This window comes from Parasteatoda tepidariorum, chromosome 1, assembly GCF_982258835.1.
Source record: "Parasteatoda tepidariorum strain Cologne lab strain chromosome 1, Ptep-v5.0, whole genome shotgun sequence".
Classification (NCBI taxonomy): Eukaryota; Metazoa; Arthropoda; class Arachnida; order Araneae; family Theridiidae; genus Parasteatoda; species Parasteatoda tepidariorum.
The window spans coordinates 110754690-110781140 of NC_141755.1; positions in this window are offsets into that span (position 1 = coordinate 110754690).

Sequence of the window (26451 nt, forward strand, 5' to 3'; positions counted from 1 at the left end):
GAGAGCTGTCGAATTTCGAGTGACTCCTTTTGGCCATTTTGTGAATGAATTACACTTGCTACAAAATGAAACAATTGCATTTTTTTGTCCTTCAAAATCTCAAATTAAGATTTATCAAATTAACAATTGTCTAACTTCTCCAGATTCTGAGTCTACGTTCGTGAAGTGAACCAAGATTCTACCCACTCTAACAACACAATCTTCACTTAATCATAAAAGATATTTGGATTCAATTTCCACATGTTTTCATTTCCACATGTTTTCATTTCCACATGTTTTCATTTCATTTCATGTTTCAATTTCCACATCCCAAATTCAAGAATTCTTTTTCTTTACGAGGAAAACCCAAGATGATAAAAACATGCTCATCACATCTAATAACATAGATTTCAGTCTTTTTGAGATGTGCATCTTTGCGCATGTTTTAATAATCTTTTTTAAAACTCTTGCTCACCATATTTGTCAACAGCAAACTCTAGGGAAACCACGGTAGTTTGAAAGACAATATTTAACAAGACAAAACGTACTCGTCGGCTCTTAAAATTATCATCAATGGCGAGCTGTAGAAATTTCGCCCCCTGGGCTAGGTGATCAGTAAAAGTGAATAGTCAAATCATATGATTGAAGACGAAGCCTTAAGAAGCTCAAAGTTTACCAGTTCAATCTCGATACAGAAAATTATTCATTACAATCACTCTTTAACACAGTAACGTGTAACAACTTCAATGTTTCTACTAAATTCTAATGGATACCCAACATAGCAAAAACAGTCAAAAAATATTCTTTCACAGAAAATGACTTCCTAACTCATTCTGATAAATAGAAACCTTTTCTTGATCTAACAATACCGAATTATATAAGTTGACAGATGTTCGGGCCACTTTGGCGTGGCTGAAGAATCTTCTTCGGTCCGAAGCTTTGATCTGCCAACGCTCCTTCAATTCCAGTTTTTACATAACATCGATTCTAAATATCACATCTTGCCTTCCAATGAGGTGACCCGGGTTCGATTCCCATTGATGGCTGGTCGATTCGAATTCTGCACCCAGCTCGTGCCAACCAGCGGGCTGATGTAAAATATTTTCAGCGGTAGATGGATCATGGTTTAGAGTTTCCTAGTCATCAGGCGAACCACGAGAAATTTTCAAGTCTTTCCACTCCATGCAACGCTAATGAGGGCTAGTGTCATCAAAAATTCCTCCAAGAAAGTAAATTTCTCCCAATACTTGATCCAGGACTTCTTTTGTGTTCTGTGTTGGGTTCAAAATTAAAAGGCTACAGAATTGAACATTGGTAGTCTTACAACTCGCTTCCCGTGCCACAGGTCCTGGGTTCGATCCTCGGGCCGGGCAAGGTTGACTCAGCCTTTCATGCCTTCAGTGGGTCGATAAATGTGTACCAAGCATGCTTGGAAACTAAACACTGGGGGCTTCGCGTTCGGTTGACCACCTAAACGGAATATCTGCTCCTGCACCCCAGAGCCCAAGGTCAAGAAAACTGAGATGGGCACAGAAGGCCTTGGCCCTCTATGAGCTGTCGCGTCACTGAGTTTTGAGAGAGAGAGAGAGACTGACAGTAACACAACACTCCAAATAGTGCCGCAGCATTAGCAGCCATTTTAAGAATAAAGTTGTAAAATTTGGCATAATTATGAGCAAAATTTTCTTATCTTCCATGCTTGCGTCTGGTGATAAAAATAGGAATATTTCGGACACATTTATTAAATGCAACAGTCAGTTATTAATTACTATAAAAGATGCCGAGTCGCAGATTTTCGAAATTAAAACTGTGTTCGCAAAAGGCTCAATACTTTAAAGACAACCTAATAATAACATGAACACCAGTGTGCAATGTTTACAAATAACCGACTTTACATATTTCCCTAGTATGCACCTGCAAAACCATTTCCCACTCTTTCAACAAATCAAAAATTAAGCACTTTTAAGGACTTTTTTCTGAAAAAATTAAGAACTTTTTAATGTCAATCAGATTGTTAAAGTTAGCATATGAAACTAATCTACATTCAGTTTTTAATGACTTCATTGAAATTTAGTTGTAAAATTAAGTGCAGAAATTAAGATTTCCAATTTTTTTCATGTATATTTAAAAAAAAAAGAGTAAATGAAGAAATTTGTCAAAAATATTGAAAAAATTGTTTCAACAAATTTTTATATTCCGCTACTAGACCAGCAAATGTGTTACATTTACTTTTATGATGAACTTAAACAAAATCATTTTTAGCCAAACCTATTATTAGGAAACTTTACATAATGTAAATAAACATTTTAACGAAAAACATGAATTTTAAAGCAACCAAAAATTTGAACAAACATTAAAAACAGAGGATCTTTTAATTGAGTAGATTCAAATTTTTATGCAATAATCTGCTTATCCTTAGGAAATAAAAATAATAGCGTAACAATCTAAAACTATAAAAAAGAATTTTTGAAAAAAAACTTGGTTTTCATCGAAAACCCAATAAACCCCATGTTTCTGATGAAAAACCTAGGTGGGCTGGGATTTTTCAAACCCTGTTTCTTACAAATCTGTTTAATTTTTAGCACGAGTTCTTGACAGGAAGTCGTAAACCGATCGCTAACCGTGACCGTGTGTAATTTTATATGCACTTTTATAATCACTTCATATTTATTATAGCTAATAATTTTTTTCTATACCACAAGTTTGGTTTTTTGTCACAAACTGTATTTTTCATATTTCTGCTGTATCTTTCTTATTTGTGAGTGTGGTAAAATAAAATTCTTGCATCTTTCATTTCTATAAAACTAAGTTTATGCATTTGGGCCTTTTTTTTTTCTTACTGCATACTATCTCAAAATTTATAAGATTGGTTAGATATTTAAAAAAAAATTGAGCGATACATATCAGGCAGAAGATTTATCATATTTTTCTTCACCAACAGCGAGAAATGATACTTTATGCCAAGAATGATTCGATGAGTTTCATTCCTCAAAGCCTTACTTCATCAGCAATGAGTCCTGTTATGAGTTCAAAGTAACTTGTATTCGCTTCACATTCTCGTGTTTTTTTTTTTTTTGGTGTATACTGGAGTGTTTCTTATTTACCGTGTGATCCAGATCACATTTGGTCATAATATACCACTTAAAACGAAAGAACGAGACAGGATACCATCTCTGCAAACAATCTGAACGTGTCCACACAGAAGTTGCTGAAACTTGGTGCAGAACTTGTTGGCGTGATGCTGATTTTTTTTTCTCTTGAATCATGCTGAGACAAACAAAAAGACTTTTAAGCCCTCAGCAACTGCGAGATCCTGATCATTTCCAAGTTCGAGCCAAATCACATTTTATCCATAAGAGGGCGCACTACTGCTGGAGAAACGCTTTATGAAAAATTCTGTTTTATTTACGTGGGTAATATAAAATTTATAGTATAGAAAAAGAATTCAGAATAAACTATGAGTCAAACAAGTTATAAAACGCTGATTTTTTTTTAAAATATCAAAATGCAAACAAATTCTGTAAGAATAATTATTCAGGATTACGCAGTAAATTCTGCCATAATTCTTATTTTAATATTTCGAAAGAAAAAAAACATTTCCGCACTTGAAACTTCAAGTTATACTCTTAATTTATCTGAACGTTCTATGTTGAAAATTATTAATGTAAGTAAAACAGAATTTACCACAAAATTTTTCTCCAGCATTATAGCGACCTCTTATAAGACTGCCCAGCATCAAATCCACCCAGTTCGTCCATCAGTCCCAATCCAATGTTCCATCCATCAATCCCAACCTAACGTTTCATCCATCAATCCCACCCAACATGCGCTTCGTACTTAGAAACCATACAACTTATGTACGCTTTCCATGCGATGGGTGACCATAGAATATTATAGTCTCCTTACTTTTGGGGCAGAACACTATATGCATTAATAACTAAACCGGTTTGTGAACATTGCACAACGGTATGTATTACATTAAAACAATTACAAGGAACAAAAGTTTACAGGGCTGCTAGTGAGGTACCATTAATTAAAATAATGTCATTTTACTTCTTATTAATATTTAAAATAGCATTTTCAAATCGACAACTACAATAAAACAAAAATAATAAAATTGAACCGTCTCAGTGCGAAATATGTGGATCGATTTTTGACACATGAATAAAACTAATAACGAGTTTATCTTGAAAAATATTTACCTTTTATTACAGAAATACTAATAAAACAAATGTTAAGAATTTTTAAAAGAAAATATCTGAACGATTCCGTATGCATCTTGTAGAGGACCAATAACGAACAATGTGCTCGTTGTCTAAAATACTAATTGGAAAGAAAGGAAAAACTAAACAATCACTAGTGTTTTTTTTTCTCTTTTGGCTACGTCTGTTAATTAACCCAACTATATCTTTTTATAGTAAAACAGCAATAAATTGCAAATATTCTTTTTTTTTTCGGAAGAAAAGAACAAGTTCAATAGTACAAACAAAATAACGAAGGGAGAACTTGAAAAAGGAATTTCAAAAATATTAGCAAAGAAAGAAGTATTTCTAGTATTCTATTTTAAATTATTACAAGTGAAACACTGAATTTGAATATATGTATATGTAAAGCCTTGCTCAGAGGTTACAAGTGAATTATTACAAGTGAAACACTGAATTTGAATATATGTATACGTAAAGCCTTGCTCAGAGGTTACAAGTGAATTATTACAAGTAAAACACTGGATTTGAATAAATGTATTGAAATAAAACCTTGTTCAGAGGCTTAAGTCCTGCTAGAAATTAAACTATTATTTTTATCTTTGAAAACTAAATTACTTCATTTTTATACTTTTGAAAGGGCAACGTCTACACCCTTGTAAACTACCTCAAAAAATTTTTTTTGTGTTAAAACATTACTCCAGGTATTTTAAATAGTACATTGTGTGTAGTGTTATAAGTCGAAGTTCAAATATACTTGTTTTTTTATAATGAGTACGAAAAAAACTTTTTATAACTATTAAAATTCAAATTTAAGATATTCGGCCGGTTTCGGCGAAATTTTTTTTTTAAAAAAGACTCGATTAAAATTTTAATTTTATGTTTGGTAAGCAAGCTAAAATTTGAAAGTTTAAAAATTCGTGAAATAATTTTTCAAAATAAGGGCAAGTTTGAGCTTAAAAACTACAAATTTTTCATATCACGCTAACTGCTCCACAACAAATTGTAAAGCATAAATTTAAAAATATTTTTTTTTACAGATCAATAATATGGCTACCTATGTTTTGAACTAAAATCCTAATATTAAAAAAAAACAATGAAATAGCTTTTACTTAAAAACAACGCTGAATTTATACAAAATCTACATTTAAAATTTGAAGAATTCTTTAATAAACTATTTTCTGTTAATGTGTGTTAGAGTAAGAAAATTTTCTCAAAACCAATGTTCTCCGGATATATATATATATATATATATATATATATATATATATATATATATATATATATAATTTATTGAAATAAATAAAGGTTCCAATACTCAAAGCAAAATATTTTAGTTTCGTTTTCGTGAGTTTAATTTTGATTTGGTTTCACCTCACAACATACGAAAAAAAAACTTCATTTCTAAAAATTGGAGATTAAACTTTTAAGGGTTTGGGAAAGCTAATGAACAAAAGTTTAAATATGAATAACAAAATAAAATCAAAATTTTTTTTATCGTAATTGCTGATTTTCACCCAGTCAGATACCTGAAAAGAAAAGTTGTTGATGTAATATTCTAAAATTACCAGATTATCTAAGCCTGCGGTTCTTAACCTATGGGTCGCGACCCAAAATTGGGTCGCGAAGCATATTTCTTGGGTCGCGCTGAGTCGAACCAAAAAAGTTAGTAATACACCAAATAATAAGTAATACCAACACCTCCTAGAAGAAGTCATTGTGGCTTACTCAGCCTAATTTTGACTTTTTTTAGGGTCGCGACCTGAACATATTTCTCAAATTTGGGTCGCGGCTTAAAAAGGTTAAGAACCACTGATTCTAAGCAATATCCAGCTATCAATTTTGCTATAAATCACTTTGTGCTTACAAAAAAGCAGATTAAATGTGAAGTTGCTTTAAAAATAATTATAATTAACGAAAAAGATGTTTAAATATTTTAATATCTATACTATTTTTTTTCTTTTATACACTCTTAAATGAAAAAAGCAAAGTGTATTTTTTTCTGTAACCAAACACAAATTTTGGTGAAATTTCTTATGTAAAAATTTGTTATAAGAATATAAAATTAATTTGCTATTGAAATTAATATGTTGCTTAAAAAACCTATTTGATGTCTTCAAAGTTTTTATTTATTTAATTCTAATATGGAACCAAGTTAAAAATTAATAGAAGTACAGATTTATCATTTTGTAATTATGCCTCATTTCAAATATTTTTCCCGTTAAGAATATTTTGTTTAAAAAATCAATCCGATGTTAAGCATTAAATAAAAGTTACATTAAATCTTAAGGTTCCTTAAAAAGATGAACAAAAAAGGAAAACAAAAAAAACTTACATAATAAAATATTTACACAACAAAACATCAAATGTAAAGAAGTGAAAAAGTAAAATCTTATCTGCCATTATACTTGAGATTGCTTTATTTGAGAAAAAAAAATTATATATATATATATCAGTCACAATCACTCATGTCTTAAAGAACTGTACACAAAAGAAAAATCAAAAACCAAAGGGTTATAGAATCCTTGTCTTCTGGGTTAGGTACAGAAGTGCAACACGACGGAGTTGAACTTAGATAGTCGTAATGTCAAAAATGGGTCGGTTTCTCAACGCCGGTTATAAAGTTAAATCTAAATAAGCATTGTTCACATAATTTAACTGGATTTTAGTGACTCCTAGCAGCCCTGTGACATTTAAATACAATTAATAAGAATTAATACAAAAGGTACTTATCCATAATATTCCGTTAACATCAGAGTATGGCATTAACTTGTAGGCCAGCTTTCAAAACAAGTTGAGACTAGACGAATCTAAAATATGCCAAGTAAGAGGAAAACATTAAATTTTTTACTTTGTTTGTAATTAAAACTTCAGAAACAAAACTCATTAAGGACAAGGCATATAAAATTTTCAATTATAGATATCTCATTACCTCGGCGGAAATATTGTAAGTAACCTTAGTAACTTTAGAATAACTTGTCTTAAAGGAAAAAAATTAATAGTGGCAATCGACCACTGGGCAACTAAATATGACAAATGGGATAAAAAAAATTGCATCCCATGTGCACTTAATTATTAATTTTAATAAGTATGAAATTATTGAGAATATTTTATAATATTCTAAAAATTACTTTATTTCAAGAAGCTTTCTTAAAATCTTTCCTTCATTTTTAAGAGTTGTTCAATGTTTTTAAAGAGAAATCAGGATAAAAATTTACTTGTTACATTAATATGAGATTATTTAAGTCATGTTTATAATTTTACAGTTTTAAAATTCTTAGTAAATATATTGCTGTGTTAATAAGTTAGAAGGGAGCAAAAACATATTTCTACTTCTTTCGAAATGCAATAAATTAAAATTACAACACTCATACAGCAACATTTTAAAAATCATTAAAATTATTCGAATTTTGCAGTATAAGAAAAAAAAAGTATTTTCATGCAATTTTGTTTTATACTTCAGTAAATAATATGGAATGTTTCGGGAAAATGAAAATTCTGTACCAATTCCTTAGATTAAAACACTATGTTCAAAAAAACATTTTATATTAATACTGCAAATATATTTCTAAATTTTAGTTTATAACTAGGTTTTTTTTTGTGCGATTTCTTTTATGATTAAATTTTTGTAAGTATTCTATGTATGTTTTGTATACATTCACGTATGTTTCTAGCAACAGTACTTAACTTTGTTACTTATATATTTTTTCATACCGATGCAGGTAGCAGAAACCTCTGAATTGATCTGTAACGTCATGAGAAAAACGTTACTTCTTAGAATATTCCTTGAGATAAGGTAAGAACCCTTATTATATTAAAAATAATTGCTCACGAAATAACATAAATTTAGTAAGAAACATTCCTATTACTCCTGCAACAGTAAAATTAAAATCAAAGATTTTTTTTCTTAAAATATCTAGCGGCTTAACTTATTTGTGCTTGGCGTCCTTTTGAAGTATTCAAAAAAGAAAAAGTGGTAGCACAAGCGTCTCGATTTCACGAATTATTTTGTAGAAACTAGATAGTTCTCTACATTAATTATGTATAAATATTTATGTTTCGATCTCAGTTCATCGAATAGTTCTTTTCTTAAGCTTAAGTGGTTGGCAACAGAATGAAATATCCACTTGATGCGGTGTAGATAAAAGTGCTCTATAACTTTTTTTCACCCAAGTAGTTTTCATAGATAGACCACTATTTGTGGTTAGGCATTAATGGGTTAAATCATTATTTAGTACTTAGCTGAATTTTAAACTTTACTTAATGAAAAATATAAGAAAACAGTGGGAGAATATATTTTTAAAATACTGTCTAAGTCTACTGTCTAGTGTTTAAAATTAGATGTGGAATTATAAACGCAAAACTTTAAAGGATGGAGGGATAGGAAGGGCAAGCGGAAAGAAGAAGCTCAATGAATTATTTGTTGATTAACTATTATCTGAATCGATGAGAACAGCAGTTCCCAAATTATGTTCCGAGGAACCCTATGGTTCCTCGGTATGAATTATGAAAAGTATATGTATTTTTAAAAAATTATTTTACTATTTCGCATCGATTAAAATTAACCAAATTCCACAATAAAGAAGTCTGTTTTCCTGATAACCAGCCTCAACGTTTATTTCTCTCTTTTTATTTTTCCGTTTTCATTTTAACGGAAACCATATTCCAGCTTTTTCATTTTCAGTCTATGCGTGCATTGAAATCAAATTAAGACTTATCCTAGATGCTACTCTAGAACGGTGAATTCAACCATCAGACGTTAAAAACTCCATTTTTAGACTAATTCTGATAAAACGATAAAGAGAAAAGATTTCATTCGCTAAATATTTTTTTAATATTTAAAAGTCTTTCGTTAATTTATATGTTTTTAAAAATGCTAAATAAATTTATTCATTTAGTCTCGGCGCTCCGCCAAAAGAAGGTCAATTATTCAGGGTTCCGCAGACGAAAAAAATGGGAATTGCTGCATTAGAAAACCGCCTTCGATTTCGATCAACAAAAAAAATAAAGAAAACACTTTAATGTAACAAATGCAATTACAATTTCAGAGAGTCAAAACTCATAACTCAGTTTTTAAAAGAAGGAGAAAAAAAATTTGTTTTTTATTCTTGAATCCTAAAAATGTGAATACATTAATAATATGAAGTATGCTTGTAATACTGAGTATGCTTGCAATTGCTAAAACCTACAATTGAAATTTTAAAACAATTATCGCATTGTCCTGAAACCTAAAAATTCCAAATAAAATTTCATTTCTTCAATATGAGTAGCTGCTGTATTATTTAATTACACGTGTAAACAACTGCATTTAAAAAATCTCAATGTTTAAATTTAAAGCAGAGCATTAAAACAAAGGTGTAATATTTCAGTTGCATTTTAGATTTTGATAAAAACGAGTTTAGCATTTATTTAAAATTATATCAATGCATAGTTTTTATTGCGAAACAGTGCTAAAACTAATTAAATTGAATAAATACAAAATTTAACTTAATTGCCATAAATAAAAATATTATTTATTTTCTTGGAAATTAAAATGTTCAATTTTACAAAATTTCAATTTCATCTAAACACGCCTAAGATTTGTTACCAGATTTTTTTTATTTCAAATTTAACATCGTTAAATCTATCAAATAATTAAAGAAACATAGAACTCACCAAATTTCCTTATTAAAGAGCGTTAAACTGTAAAATCTTAAATTTCGAAGCTTCGATTTTCTAATATGAAAAAACAACGCGATGAGAGGGAAAATACGTCAGAAAATGTATGTGTATGTCAGTGTTTTCACTACAGCGCAAGAACGCGAGTATCTCGCATATTTTTTTCTTTTCTCGTTATAAAAAATGATTAACGCGAGAAGTTCGCGCACTCTATTAATCAATTTCAAAATGCGCAAATTTTGGAAAAAATTTCGTATTTTGCCATTTTGAATAAAATCCGTTTCACTTTTCTTCCTTGATCTTTCATTATTTTGAACATCGTTCCTTGTTATCTAGCTTCCCTATTTACCAGTATTGTTCAGAACTGGTGCAAACAGCAGAACAACACCCCCCGAACAACGGAACCCCTTTCAGAACACATTTCTCTGCAACCACGTGTTCACCGTAGGTAAGGTTTCTTCATGTAAGACGTTTACATTTCTTGTGCATGAATGTAAGATGGACAAATACCTTGTTAAGGCGACATCTTCTACTCCGTAACGGACAAATGAAAATGAAGCAAATGTCGGTAGAAACGGTCAAAACGAAACAAATACGGAAATATAATAGCTGATGAAAAAGTAGATATAGAACATTTTACATATGATGATGCTGCAAAAATATTCAATTAGAAGATGTTAAAAATGTATTATAATTAAAGAAATAATTTTTTTCCAAGTCTATTCGTGTTTTTTTCAATTTTAAGAAATCTCACTTAACTTTTTGAAATCTCACCCTGTTTTTGAAGAAGGGTGAGAAATTCTCTCCCATTTTTTATCTGTAATGAAAACACTGTATGTATAAGATTTTTGCTGTCATTGGTTAAAATAGCATTGAATACGTCCTGAACATAAGTAATTAAAGAAACCGTCTAGAAATCTACCCCCCCCCCCCCTCAAAATAGAGGGGTAGACAAAATTTTGAAAAAATTGGATCAAAATTTAGGGCTGTAATGAAATTTTATATATTTGGCGTCGTCCCAAAAAGATGGCAAGAATTATCACCATAGCAGAATTAGAAATATAATATAGAGAAATACTCCGTTTCTAAGCAACCAAGAGAATAAAAAATGAATGAAATAAAAACTGAAGCTATTCTTCGTTTTATGTTAGCTCGGGTCGGAAATGCTTTTTTTTTCTTTTAAAAATAGTTCATAGAAAAATATCTTAAAGTTACTAGGCAACAGATTTGTTTTTAATTTATTACTGCCCAAAAAGTAAAGGTTGCTTTCGTTTTAATCTCCTTTAAAAATAAAATTTGAATTAATTTCTAAATTATTTACAATTTTCCAAGATTTCAGTATTTGAACACCTGAAATTTTTATAAGGTACCATTTGTATTGAAATTGTTTTTAACTTCTTTAAATACGAAGATTTTATACTAAAACTGAACGTGCATTATTTTAATTATATGCAGTGATGTAGGGCAAATCTCGAAAAAGATCCCGTAAAAACTGTAAAATATCTAGAAAAAATTATAACGCTTATTCTTAACTTTTAATGTATATTTCTTTTTTTTTTACATTTCTCTACGGCGATATTTCTTTTTTATTATAATTGAAGTAATTAGTGAATGTTATGTGACATTTTAAAAAGATTAAAAAATATATTTTTGAGAATATTGTATGATTCATTTTTTTAAAGAATCATTTTATTCTACCAACAAATATGTGAGTTACGTGGTTTTGTTTAGATAAAGATAATTTGAAAATAGCGTCCTTTCTGAAGTAGGTTTTCGTAAATTCATCCAAAAATGTCACTCAACATGTTCAACAGTTACGATCACCAAATATTGCTACTATAATTTCTTTGCTTTTTTCCTTTTATTACAAACTTATTTCACGCTTCTTACCATCATTGCTTACATATATTTCACACAATATAGTCTCCTTTTAAAACAGAATTCGTAAGGTATGTAAGAAAATGTAATGGTGGCAGCAAAACTAGATAATACTAAAACTAGATAATACTAAGCTTACAAATATTAAAAAAAATCAATTTCAATAAACGAATTCAAATATCTGTAAAAATCTTAAGTTCTGAAATTTTAATTTTAAAATTAAAAATAACTTTTATTTCAATATAGGTGCCACAGTATTTTAAATGCTTCAAGGAAAGCATGAACCCTGTTGAAATAATAATTTACAAATGTTTGGTTCTTCCAGCATAACGATTTGATCAAAATAATGATCAAGAGAGATCCATTATGATTGGTATATATAAAGCAGAAATATGAAGTAGCAATGAGAAAACATATAAAAGTGGAAAATAAAACTGGAGAAACCGCAGTGCCCCAAAAGTGAAATAGAAAGTAAGTAATTAAATAAAAGAAAAACTAGAAAAACCGCAAACGCAGACAAAGGCAAATCTTAGCAAAATGCATTTCCACGCTCTACTCAGAGATTGTGTGAGAACTAATATCCGTTAACAAGATAATCGGCATTCATATGAACAAAACGAGATTCCCGGGTATCACGATGAGCTCATGTGGCAGGGGTGGTTAGAATTTTGGCATTATCGAGATTAAATTGATCCCCAAGATGTGTAGCAATAGATTTATCGTATTCTTGAAAAGGGATTTCTATACCGTGTTCCTTTAGTCTAAATGAGTCCTTCAGTCTCTTCAGCTAGCTAAACATTTAATTCAAATGTTGTAATGTCAACTAAACATTTGACTTTTATTTACATTTTCATATTTTTGGAAGATAATGAAATTTTTATGTTCCCAGTTTAGTTTCATTGGAATATTCATTTAATGACAAAGTGCATTAAATTATATTATTTAGTGTGATATTAAAATTAGTTTTAAGTAGGATAATGGTTATGAATCTTAGATTGAAAAAAAACATAGTAATATATAATTTATCAAACTGCGTAAAAAATTCAAGCAATATTTTTTTATTAAATGATTTTATTTTATTTTATTTTTATTTATTTTACTTTAATTTTTTTTTTTATAAATTTTTTGACTGCTGCTATGAAAAAAAATTTTTAGGTTGTTAAACAATTCCATCTACAAGTGAAATTTCAAAAGTCAAATTGCAACTAGATGACAAAGTTAAGTAATTAGAAGTGAATTATTTCAAACAAGTTAACTTCTCCATCAAATTCAAAATTTTTGGGAAATATATTTTTTATCCAACGATCCGAAATCTATTCTAAATATGATTTAGTGTATACTTTTAAAGACATATTTCAATAGAATTTTTATTTTACCCTTCATTTTATTTATTTTTTATAAAATAACTCAAGTTATACGAGTAAATGTATGAATTATAAATATGATGGTAAACGGGACTTTTCACTACTTTTCCTCATTTTTCTGCAGCTTTTAACAAAATTAAAGAATATGTTTAATTTCTAACAATTTTAATAAGTTTAAATATTTCCAACTGTTCCAAGCAATTAAATGTTACGTCCAAACAGATTTCAATTCTGGGGTTAAAATAAATAATTGTCACGATTCAATTGAGCATAAAAGAAATATTAACATTTTTGCTTTTTTACGGCAAAATAAAAGAACAATTTATATTTATAACTTCTAAAAATTGCATAATAAAACTATTTGCTAAACATATTAGTTGTATCTATAAAATAATTTGTTATTCAGAAATCTCCTAATATATCTTATTTTAGCATTAAGGAAATTATAGTTAGAAAATAAAAAAAAAATTTGAGACGATTCTAAAAATAGCACAGTTTTTGAATCTTTTTACAATTTTCAATTTTCTCTGTTTAACAAAACAAGGCATATCGAAGCAAGAAAATAGTATGCTTCGTAATTAGTCAGCTGTTCTGCTTCGTATAATTTTAATCAGCAGAATATTTTTAATTTCTTAACAAGATCTCAGCTAGCTGGCAATAATTTTAAGTTTTCTTTTAATTAAAACTTGACAATAATTTCAAGAGGAATTTTACTTTAAAGGAAAAACAAACTATATTCCCAAAACAATTTATTAGCATATAAATGAGAAAATAATATGCGTGGTAGCGTAAAAAATAAGATTTTGAGAAATGTTAAAATTTAATTAAATAGTTCGCAAAATAGTTCTGCGAAACACGTGCAAGCAGATAATTAACAAATTTGTTTTAAGATTAAGACGATATAAAAGATGCTGAGAGATGTTCAAAAATGTTGACTAAGTATTCGTATTTATAATTATTAAATATATATTGAAGAAATTGATAAACATATTATTCCAAATCAATCCATACGTTTATATATTATTGAAATTGTATCAATTATTGAAAGAACAAGCCTAACGGCAAAGGGACTCAAACCCATGATCCTTCTACCACTGAGGATATTACACGTCAGCAATGTGGTCGGTGCAAGTCAGATGCGGAATTCGTATCGACTGGGATTCGAACCCAGTTCGCCTCATGGGACGGCGAAAACGCTCTATCTCCTGAGCCAACGCGGCTCAAAAACCAAAGTAATAGAAATGATTGATCTCTATTTGACACACTAATAAAAGTTTAATTTCTAAATATCTCACGAATTTAAAAAAGAATTTTATCCCCCTCGCCTCCTCTTCTGGTAAATTTTTATGAATAAGTTCTACATTTTTTCACATTAATGTTAACATTGGGTATTAAACAATTGATAGCACTATAATTAATTTTTATTTAACGTAAAATGAATATAACAAGTAATAACAAAGAGTACTTACCCTGAGTGCTCAGTTAACTAATCCAATAGCTGTAGATGAGGCATCGTTGAGGGTTTCGCGGAGCCCCTTTCACGCCATATACAGTTCCGTCAGGCCACACAACAAGCTCCACCAAAGGAATTCCTAAAAAGAAACCAATACTTATTCACAAGTGAAACATAAATTATCAGTTCAGTGTTGATTATTCACTGTGTATTTAAGCCAAGCACAAAATATATGAGGGAAAATGTAACTTATTTAAAGGGAAAAGCTTTTTCCTTAATCGAAATTATATACGCAAATACATAAAAAAAATGACCACAACGATGATGGCCCAAATATGTGGAATCAGATTTTAGAGGGTTGGGGAAAAAATACTCTAGGTCAAAGAATAAATTGTCCAACGGAATCTTCAACTGAAGGCTTTGGCCCACCTTTGGCTGTCACACCAAATAAGATGTGTAAAAACACATTTAGATATTTTCTTCTTTCCTGTCAACTAGAAGCAGATGAAGAAAACACAAAATATCTCGCAATAAAATAAATTAAAAAACGTTTAGAAAGACTAAGTTATATCGTAACATTAAAATAACATTAAATCAATTTACTAAAGTAAGAATTATAAATGAAAACAGTTTTACTACCCCTGGGAAACGTCAACCCATAAAACAGTAAGTTAGCATCCCTAAAACATTAACACAAATGCCAAAATTTTCATAAATAATTACAATAATATATGGTTAAAAATGAAAAATGAAAAAAAAAAGATTTTTAAAGGAAGTTTCTTTGATGAAAATTTTAGAAAATTTATTATTTTTTTACAGTAGATTAACATTATTTCTTACAGTTAAGTTCCATAATATGTTAAGTTCCAAATTGAAAAAAATACATAGTTTGGAACAAACAAATATTAAAATATTCGAGATACATAATTGTCGTTATTGTGTAAGAAATGTGTTTTAAGATTCAAAAAAACAAAATTCAGAACAAGAGAAAGGAAGAAAATGAAAGAAATAAAACTTATAAATTGTAAAATATTTTTATCAGTTTTCTGAAATTTTGTTTCAGTTTTGTAAGCATTAGCAGTGGATATAGTTGTAAAGTCGCTATTATTGAAATCCTATTGTGAAGCACTTACGTTGTTTTTTAATTGTATGACAGGATAGGCAGCGTACATTTTGGAAATTGCAGGCTTCGTTTTTGGAAATTTACCTGACTTCTATTAACTCTACTAAATGCAATAATAAGACATTTATTTCGAGACGGCTAATAAAATATATGTTAGTTTTTACCTTAAATCACTCTTAATGTCGAGTAAATTGGTTTAGAGAAAAAGCTTTCATATACAGGGTGTTTTGTGAGAACCACCCTTAATTTTTTTCTAGACTCTTCGTTAAAAGCGAATACAGAAAAGTATACACCATTCAGGGATGATACAGCAAATAAGAAAAGGTCTCAGCAGAAATGGCATTTTGTCTCAGTAAAACAGTTCTTTGTCTCACTTTGTCTCCGTAAAATTATAGCTTTATCTCAACGGTGATTTCCAGTTTCTGGAATAATTTACGCAGTTGCACAGCGTTTTATATTTGGTGGATAAAATTAACCATTTATTATTAAATATATCAATTCAATAATTATCAATCTCAATCAATTCAATATTCAATGGAAGACTGTAGAAATAGAATTTTAAGGGATCAAAATAAATAAATTTCGAGTCAAAGATTGACATTAGCTAAATATAAAATAAAATTTTTCTAAAACAATTTTGGAAAAGAGTTACAAATTAAATAAAAATATATTTTAATCTTTTAAATAAATTAATATTATCTCAACTGTTATTTATTGTTTTTATCACAAATTATTTTTAAAAATAGAAAAATTTGAATATAAAAATTCACCATCAGTATATAAGAGGGGTGATACCCGAAATTTTAAAGGGAAAACAAGTTTACGCAGGAGACATATAGAATTATTGAGTATCTCCAAATTCTGCTAATGGAAAATTGTAAATTATAATTATAATTTTTATAAATGAGGAATTTATATATTTTAAATCTTATTTTGGGAAATTTTACGAATTAAAGTATAAATGAATTAAATTCATGAAAATATTTTAAGCAATTAAAGTAATTGAGCCATTTTATTTTAAGTAATTAAAATAATAATAATAATATTGTAATTGCAAATTTCATAATATTGTAATTTTATTACAATATTATCAAATTCATAATAATATATGATATTCCAATTTTCAACAGATTCCGAGAATACTTGAATAGTAATAATAATAAATAATAATAGCTTCAGAAAAATGATCCAAAAATGTCTTGAAATCTTTTTTAATTATCTGAATCCATGAATAATGAACAAAAATGGTACAAATATATTTTGAATTATAAGTAGGCAAAATGCCAAAATTTAAGCTTTTTTAATCCATGAAAACTCAATTATTAAAGTTAAATTGCATGAATATGAATCGTGATATGCGATTTTTAAATTGCGGGTATGAAAAACGAAATTTTCGATATTGAATTCGCGTAATTACAAATCGTAATGTTTGATTTTTAAAACAGCCCAAGTTCGAATCAAAGTTTTTCTTAAAATCAGATTAATATAAATTGTGATGCGTTATTTTGAAACAATTCGTGGTGTGCAATTTCTGAATATTTGACGAAAATTACAATGTGTTACTTTTAAATCTTGTAAATAGAAATCACCATAAGTGGATTCTAAGTCTCGTAAATGCGAATCGCGACATTTGATTTGATTGACTATCTTTCTTAAAATAGTATTACAAAAATTTTACTTAATAAACTTCAATACTTGATAACCATTCAACAAACAGTCCTTTATAAAGTATAAGGTCTTTCTCTTAACTTCGAACAATTTAATATAAATAAAAAAACTATCGAAATCCTTAAAAATAAAACGATTGATAAAAACAATCGAAATGAAGTAAAAGAATAGAAATACGTATTTTTAAAAATCTATAATAAATGTAGCAACAAAAAAGTAAACTTACTTGATAGATCGCAAGTCTTTATAAAAAAATAAGACTTAAACCCTTGCCTTTCAACAACAAATTACACAATCAACTTAAAATTTACTCACCAGAGGAAAGAGAATACTGCTTTGATTTTCTAAGGTTGTTATATTGTTTCTCCTAATTGGTTTTCTGGAATTTGCCGAACTAAGTCGCCAAATGAAATTTCGCCAAATTAAAAAGTTTGAAATAAGTCTCACATAGAATTTTTACATCTAGTATCCTGAAGTGTATTAATATTAACATATAATTTTCAAGCTCTGCCAGAAATTAGAGTTTTATATACCATACAATCGTACCAAAGGGAATTTTTATACACTAATTAGGGGGCGCATAAACGGACAAAACAGATTTTTTTAATTAACCGGAAAGAAGTTCTTTAAGCTATATATTCGTGGAAGCTACGGGTGAGTCGTGGAGTTGTTATTAGCGTTATGTGAAAAGAAGTTTGTAGACTCGGTGATCAGGGGTTCGGTCCTGGTCAAGGGTTAATTTTTAATTTTTTTTTCTACTTACTTGATTTTATTTAAAAAAAAATTTTCGATATTTAAACGTGAATAAAGTGTTATATATATATAAATAATTATTTTTCTTTGGGAGAGAGAGAAAAATAGCTGAAAGACGGATGAATTTCGACTCCGGAGCTACGCACACGACTCAATCCGTAACTCCCTTTAATATTAACCTATAAATTTCAAACTCTGCCAGAAATTAGAGTTTTATATACCATAAAATCGTACCAAAGGGAATTTTTATACCTTAATTGGGGGGGGGGCGCATAAACGGCCAAAATAGATTTTGTTAATTAACCGGAAAGAAGTTCTTTAAGCTATATATTCGTAGAAGCAACGTGTGAGTCGTGGTGTGATTGTTAGCGCTATAGGGAAAGAAGTTTGTAGACTCGGTGATCAGGGGTTCGGTCCTGGTCACGGATTAATTTTTAATTTTTTTTTCTACTTAATTGATTTTATTTTTTAAAATTTTTTTTCGATATTTAAACGTGAATAAAGTGTTATATATATAAAAATAATTATTTTTCTTTGGGAGAGAGGAAATAATAGCTGAAAAACAGATGAATTTCGACTCCGGAGCTACGCACATGACTCACTTCGTAACTCCCTTTAATATTAACATATAATTTTCAAACTCTGCCAGAAATTAGAGTTTTATATACCATACAATCGTACCAAAGGGAATTTTTATACACTAAATAGGGGGCGCATAAACGGCCAAAACAGATTTTGTTAATTAACCGGAAGGAAGTCCTTTAAGCTATATATTCGTGGAAACAACGTGTGAGTCGTGGTGTTGTTATTAGCGCTATGTGAAAAGCAGTTTGTAGACTCGGTCATCAGGGGTTCGGTCCTGGTCAAGGATAAATTTTTAATTTTTTTTTCTACTTACTTGATTTTATTTAAAAAAATTTTTTTCGATATTTAAACGTGAATAAAGTGTTATATACATAAAAATAATTATTTTTCTTTGGGAGAGAGGGAAAAATAGCTGAAAAACGGATGAATTTCGACTCCGGAGCTACGCACACTACTCATTCCGTAACTCCCTTTAATATTAACATATAATTTTCAAACTCTGCCAGAAATTAGAGTTTTATATACCATAAAATCGTACCAAAGGGAATTTTTATACACTAATTAGGGGGCGCATTAACGGCCAAAATAGATTTTGTTAATTAACCGGACGGAATTTCTTTAAGCTATATATTCGTGGAAGCAACTTGTGAGTCGTGGTGTTGTTATTAGCGCTGTGTGAAAAGCAGTTTGTAGACTCGGTGATCAGGGGTTCGGTCCTGGTCAAGGATAAATTTTTAATTTTTTTTTTCTACTTAACTGATTTTATTCTTTTAAATTTGTTTTCGATATTTAAACGTGAGTAAAGTGTTATATATATAAAAATAATTATTTTTCTTAGGGAGAGAAGGAAGAATAGCTCAAAAACGGATGAATTTTGATTCCGGAGCTACGCACATGACTCACTCCGTAACTCCCTTTAATATTAACATATAATTTTCAAACTCAGCCAGAAATTAGAGTTTTATATACCATACAATCGTACCAAAGGGAATTTTTATACACTAATTAGGGGGCGCATAAACGGCCAAAATAGATTTTTTTAATTAACCAGAAGGAAGTTCTTTAAGCTATATATTCGTGGAAGCAACTTGTGAGTCGTGGTGTTGTTATTAGCGCTATGTGAAAAGAAGTTTGTAGACTTGGTGATCAGAGGTTCGGTCCTGGTCAAGGACAAATTTTTAATTTTTTTTTCTACTTACTTGATTTTATTTAAAAAAAAAAAATTTCGATATTTAAACGTGAATAAAGTGTTATATATATAAAAATAATTATTTTTCTTTGGGAGAGAGGGAAAAATAGCTGAAAAAAGGATGAATTTCGACTCCGGAGCTATGCACACGACTCATTCCGTAACTCCCTTTAAAATTAACATATAATTTTCAAACTCTGCCAGAAATTTGAGTTTTATATACCATAAAATCGTACCAAAGGGAATTTTTATACATTAATTAGGGGGCGCATAAACGGCCAAAATAGATTTTGTTAATTAAAAGGAAGGAAGTTCTTTAAGCTATATATTCGTGGCAGCAACGTGTGAGTCGTGGTGTGATTGTTAGCGCTATGGATAAAGAAGTTTGTAGACTCGGTAATCAGGGGTTCGGTCCTAGTCACGGATTAATTTTTAATTTTTTTTTCTACTTAATTGATTTTATTTTTTTAAATATTTTTTCGATATTTAAACGTGAATAAAGTGTTATATATATAAAAATAATTATTTTTCTTTGGGCGAGAGGGAATAATAGCTGAAAAACGGATAAATTTCGTCTCTGGAGCTACGCTCAAGACTAACTCCGTAACTCCATTTAATATTAACTTATAATTTTCAAACTCTGCCAGAAATTAGAGTTTTATAAACCATACAATCGTACCAAAGGGAATTTTTATACACTAATTAGGGGGCGCATAAACGACCAGCATAGATTTTGTTAATTAACCGGAAGGAAGTTCTTTAAGCTATATATTCGTGGAAGCAGCGTGTGAGTCGTGGTGTGATTGTTAGCGCTATGGATAAAGAAGTTTGTAGACTCGGTAATCAGGGGTTCGGTCCAAGTCACGGATTTTTTTTAAATTTTTTTTTCTACTTAATTGATTTTATTTTTTTAAATTTTTTTTCGATATTTAAACGTGAATAAAGTGTTATATATATAAAAATAATTATTTTTCTTTGGGCGAGAGGGAATAATAGCTGAAAAACGGATAAATTTCGACTCCGGAGCTACGCACACGACTCACTCCGTAACTCCCTTTAATATTAACATATAATTTTCAAACTCTGTCAGAAATTCGAGTTTTATATACCATACAATCGTACCGAAGGGAATTTTTATACACTAATTAGGGGGCGCATAAACAGCCAAAACTGATTTTGTTAATTAACCGGACGGAAGTTCCTTAAGCTATATATTCGTGGAAGCAACGTGTGAGACGTGGTGTTGATGTCAGCGCTATGGGTAAAGAAGTTTGTAGACTCGGTGATCAGGGGTTCGGTCCTGGTCGCGGATTAATTTTTTAATTTCTACTTAATTGATTTTATTTTTTAAAATTTTTTTTCGATATATAAACATGAATAAAGTGTTATACATATAAAAATAATTATTTTTCTTTGGGAGAGAGGGAATAGTAGCTGAAAAACGGATGAATTTCGACTCCGGAGCTACGCACATGACTCACTCCGTAACTCCCTTTAATATTAACATATAATTTTCAAACTCTGCCAGAAATTAGAGTTTTATATACCATACAATCGTACCAAAGGGAATTTTTATACACTAATTAGGGGGCGCATAAACGGCCAAAATAGATTTTTTTATTTAACCGGAAGGAAGTTCTTTAAGCTATATATTCGTGGAAGCAACTTGTGAGTCGTGGTGTTGCTATTAGCGCTATGAGAAAAGCAGTTTGTAGACTCGGTGATCAGGGGTTCGGTCCTGGTCAAGGATAAATTTTTAATTTTTTTTTCTACTTAATTGATTTTATTCTTTTAAATTTGTTTTCGATATTTAAACGTGAGTAAAGTGTTATATATATAAAAATAATTATTTTTCTTAGGGAGAGAAGGAAGAATAGCTGAAAAACGGATGAATTTTGACTCCGGAGCTACGCACATGACTCACTCCGTAACTCCCTTTAATATTAACATATAATTTTCAAACTCAGCCAGAAATTAGAGTTTTATATACCATACAATCGTACCAAAGGGAATTTTTATACACTAATTAGGGGGCGCATAAACGGCCAAAATAGATTTTTTTAATTAACCGGAAAGAAGTTCTTTAAGCTATATATTCGTAGAAGCAAAGTGTGAGTCGTGGTGTGGCTGTTAGCGCTATGGGTAAAAAAGTTTGTAGACTCGGTGATCAGGGGTTCGGTACTGGTCACGGATTAATTTTAAATTTTTTTTTCTACTTACTTGATTTTATTTAAAAAAAAATTTTTTCGATATTTAAACGTGAATAAAGTGTTATATATATATAAAAATAATTATTTTTCTTTGGGAGAGAGGGAAAAATAGCTGAAAAAAGGATGAATTTCGACTCCGGAGCTTCGCACACGACTCATTCCGTAACTCCCTTTAAAATTAACATATAATTTTCAAACTCTGCCAGAAATTTGAGTTTTATATACCATAAAATCGTACCAAAGGGAATTTTTATACATTAATTAGGGGGCGCATAAACGGCGAAAATAGATTTTGTTAATTAAAAGGAAGGAAGTTCTTTAAGCTATATATTCGTGGAAGCAACGTGTGAGTCGTGGTGTGATTGTTAGCGCTATGGATAAAGAAGTTTGTAGACTCGGTGATCAGGGGTTCGGTCCTGGTCACGGATTAATTTTTAATTTTTTTTTCTACTTAATTGATTTTATTTTTTAAAATTTTTTTTCGATATTTAAACGTGAATAAAGTGTTATATATATAAAAATAATTATTTTTCTTTGGGAGAGAGGAAATAATAACTGAAAAACGGATGAATTTCGACTCCGGAGCTACGCACATGACTCACTCCGTAACTCCCTTTAATATTAACATATAATTTTCAAACTCTGCCAGAAATTAGAGTTTTATATACCATACAATCGTACCAAAGGGAATTTTTATACACTAAATAGGGGGCGCATAAACGGCCAAAACAGATTTTGTTAATTAACCGGAAGGAAGTCCTTTAAGCTATATATTCGTGGAAACAACGTGTGAGTCGTGGTGTTGTTATTAGCGCTATGTGAAAAGCAGTTTGTAGACTCGGTCATCAGGGGTTCGGTCCTGGTCAAGGATAAATTTTTAATTTTTTTTTCTACTTACTTGATTTTATTTAAAAAAAAATTTTTTCGATATTTAAACGTGAATAAAGTGTTATATATATAAAAATAATTATTTTTCTTTGGGAGAGAGGGAAAAATAGCTGAAAAAAGGATGAATTTCGACTCCGGAGCTATGCACACGACTCATTCCGTAACTCCCTTTAAAATTAACATATAATTTTCAAACTCTGCCAGAAATTTGAGTTTTATATACCATAAAATCGTACCAAAGGGAATTTTTATACATTAATTAGGGGGCGCATAAACGGCCAAAATAGATTTTGTTAATTAAAAGGAAGGAAGTTCTTTAAGCTATATATTCGTGGCAGCAACGTGTGAGTCGTGGTGTGATTGTTAGCGCTATGGATAAAGAAGTTTGTAGACTCGGTAATCAGGGGTTCGGTCCTAGTCACGGATTAATTTTTAATTTTTTTTTCTACTTAATTGATTTTATTTTTTTAAATATTTTTTCGATATTTAAACGTGAATAAAGTGTTATATATATAAAAATAATTATTTTTCTTTGGGCGAGAGGGAATAATAGCTGAAAAACGGATAAATTTCGTCTCTGGAGCTACGCTCAAGACTAACTCCGTAACTCCATTTAATATTAACTTATAATTTTCAATCTCTGCCAGAAATTAGAGTTTTATAAACCATACAATCGTACCAAAGGGAATTTTTATACACTAATTAGGGGGCGCATAAACGACCAGCATAGATTTTGTTAATTAACCGGAAGGAAGTTCTTTAAGCTATATATTCGTGGAAGCAGCGTGTGAGTCGTGGTGTGATTGTTAGCGCTATGGATAAAGAAGTTTGTAGACTCGGTAATCAGGGGTTCGGTCCAAGTCACGGATTTTTTTTAAATTTTTTTTTCTACTTAATTGATTTTATTTTTTTAAATTTTTTTTCGATATTTAAACGTGAATAAAGTGTTATATATATAAAAATAATTATTTTTCTTTGGGCGAGAGGGAATAATAGCTGAAAAACGGATAAATTTCGACTCCGGAGCTACGCACACGACTCACTCCGTAACTCCCTTTAATATTAACATATAATTTTCAAACTCTGTCAGAAATTCGAGTTTTATATACCATACAATCGTACCGAAGGGAATTTTTATACACTAATTAGGGGGCGCATAAACAGCCAAAACTGATTTTGTTAATTAACCGGACGGAAGTTCCTTAAGCTATATATTCGTGGAAGCAACGTGTGAGACGTGGTGTTGATGTCAGCGCTATGGGTAAAGAAGTTTGTAGACTCGGTGATCAGGGGTTCGGTCCTGGTCGCGGATTAATTTTTTAATTTCTACTTAATTGATTTTATTTTTTAAAATTTTTTTTCGATATATAAACATGAATAAAGTGTTATATATATAAAAATAATTATTTTTCTTTGGGAGAGAGGGAATAGTAGCTGAAAAACGGATGAATTTCGACTCCGGAGCTACGCACATGACTCACTCCGTAACTCCCTTTAATATTAACATATAATTTTCAAACTCTGCCAGAAATTAGAGTTTTATATACCATACAATCGTACCAAAGGGAATTTTTATACACTAATTAGGGGGCGCATAAACGGCCAAAATAGATTTTTTTATTTAACCGGAAGGAAGTTCTTTAAGCTATATATTCGTGGAAGCAACTTGTGAGTCGTGGTGTTGCTATTAGCGCTATGTGAAAAGCAGTTTGTAGACTCGGTGATCAGGGGTTCGGTCCTGGTCAAGGATAAATTTTTAATTTTTTTTTCTACTTAATTGATTTTATTCTTTTAAATTTGTTTTCGATATTTAAACGTGAGTAAAGTGTTATATATATAAAAATAATTATTTTTCTTAGGGAGAGAAGGAAGAATAGCTGAAAACGGATGAATTCTGACTCCGGAGCTACGCACATGACTCACTCCGTAACTCCCTTTAATATTAACATATAATTTTCAAACTCAGCCAGAAATTAGAGTTTTATATACCATACAATCGTACCAAAGGGAATTTTTATACACTAATTAGGGGGCGCATAAACGGCCAAAATAGATTTTTTTAATTAACCGGAAAGAAGTTCTTTAAGCTATATATTCGTAGAAGCAAAGTGTGAGTCGTGGTGTGGCTGTTAGCGCTATGGGTAAAAAAGTTTGTAGACTCGGTGATCAGGGCTTCGGTCCTGGTCTCGGATTAATTTAAAAAAATTTTTTCTACTTAATTGGTTTTATTTTTTTAAATTATTTTTCGATATTTGAACGTGAATAAAGTGTTATATAGATAAAAATAATTATTTTTCTTTGGGAGAGAGGGAATAATAGCTGAAAAACGGATAAATTTCGACTCCGGAGCTACGCACACGACTCAATCCGTAACTCCCTTTAATATTAACATATAAATTTCAAACTCTGCCAGAAATTAGAGTTTTATATACCATAAAATCGTACCGAAGGGAATTTTAATACTCTAATTAGGGGGCGCATAAACTGCCAAAACAGATTTTGTTAATTAACCGGACGGAAGTTCCTTAAGCTATATATTCGTGGAAGCAACGTGTGAGACGTGGTGTTGTTGTTAGCGCTATGGGGAAAGAAGTTTGTAGACTCGGTGATCAGGGGTTCGGTACTGGTCATGGATTAATTTTAAATTTTTTTTTCTACTTACTTGATTTTATTTAAAAAAAATTTTTTTCGATATTTAAACGTGAATAAAGTGTTATATATATAAAAATAATTATTTTTCTTTGGGAGAGAGGGAAAAATAGCTGAAAAAAGGATGAATTTCGACTCCGGAGCTTCGCACACGACTCATTCCGTAACTCCCTTTAAAATTAACATATAATTTTCAAACTCTGCTAGAAATTTGAGTTTTATATACCATAAAATCGTACCAAAGGGAATTTTTATACATTAATTAGGGGGCGCATAAACGGCGAAAATAGATTTTGTTAATTAAAAGGAAGGAAGTTCTTTAAGCTATATATTCGTGGAAGCAACGTGTGAGTCGTGGTGTGATTGTTAGCGCTATGGATAAAGAAGTTTGTAGACTCGGTGATCAGGGGTTCGGTACTGGTCACGGATTAATTTTAAATTTTTTTTTCTACTTAATTGATTTTATTTTTTTAATTTTTTTTTCGATATTTAAACGTGAATAAAGTGTTATATATATATCAAAATAATTATTTTTCTTTGGGAGAGAGGGAATAATAGCTGAAAAACGGATGAATTTCGACTCCGGAGCTACGACTACGACTCACTCCGTAACTCCTTTCAATATTAACATATAATTTTCAAACTCTGCCAGAAATTAGAGATTTATATACCATACAATCGTACCAAAGGGTATTTTTATACACTAATTAGGGGGCGCACAAACGACCACCATAGATATTTTTAATTAACCGGAAGAAAGTTCTTTTAGCTATATATTCGTGGATGCAACGTGTGAGTCGTGGTGTGGTTGTTAGCGCTATGAGTAAAGAAGTTTGTCGACTCGGTGATCAG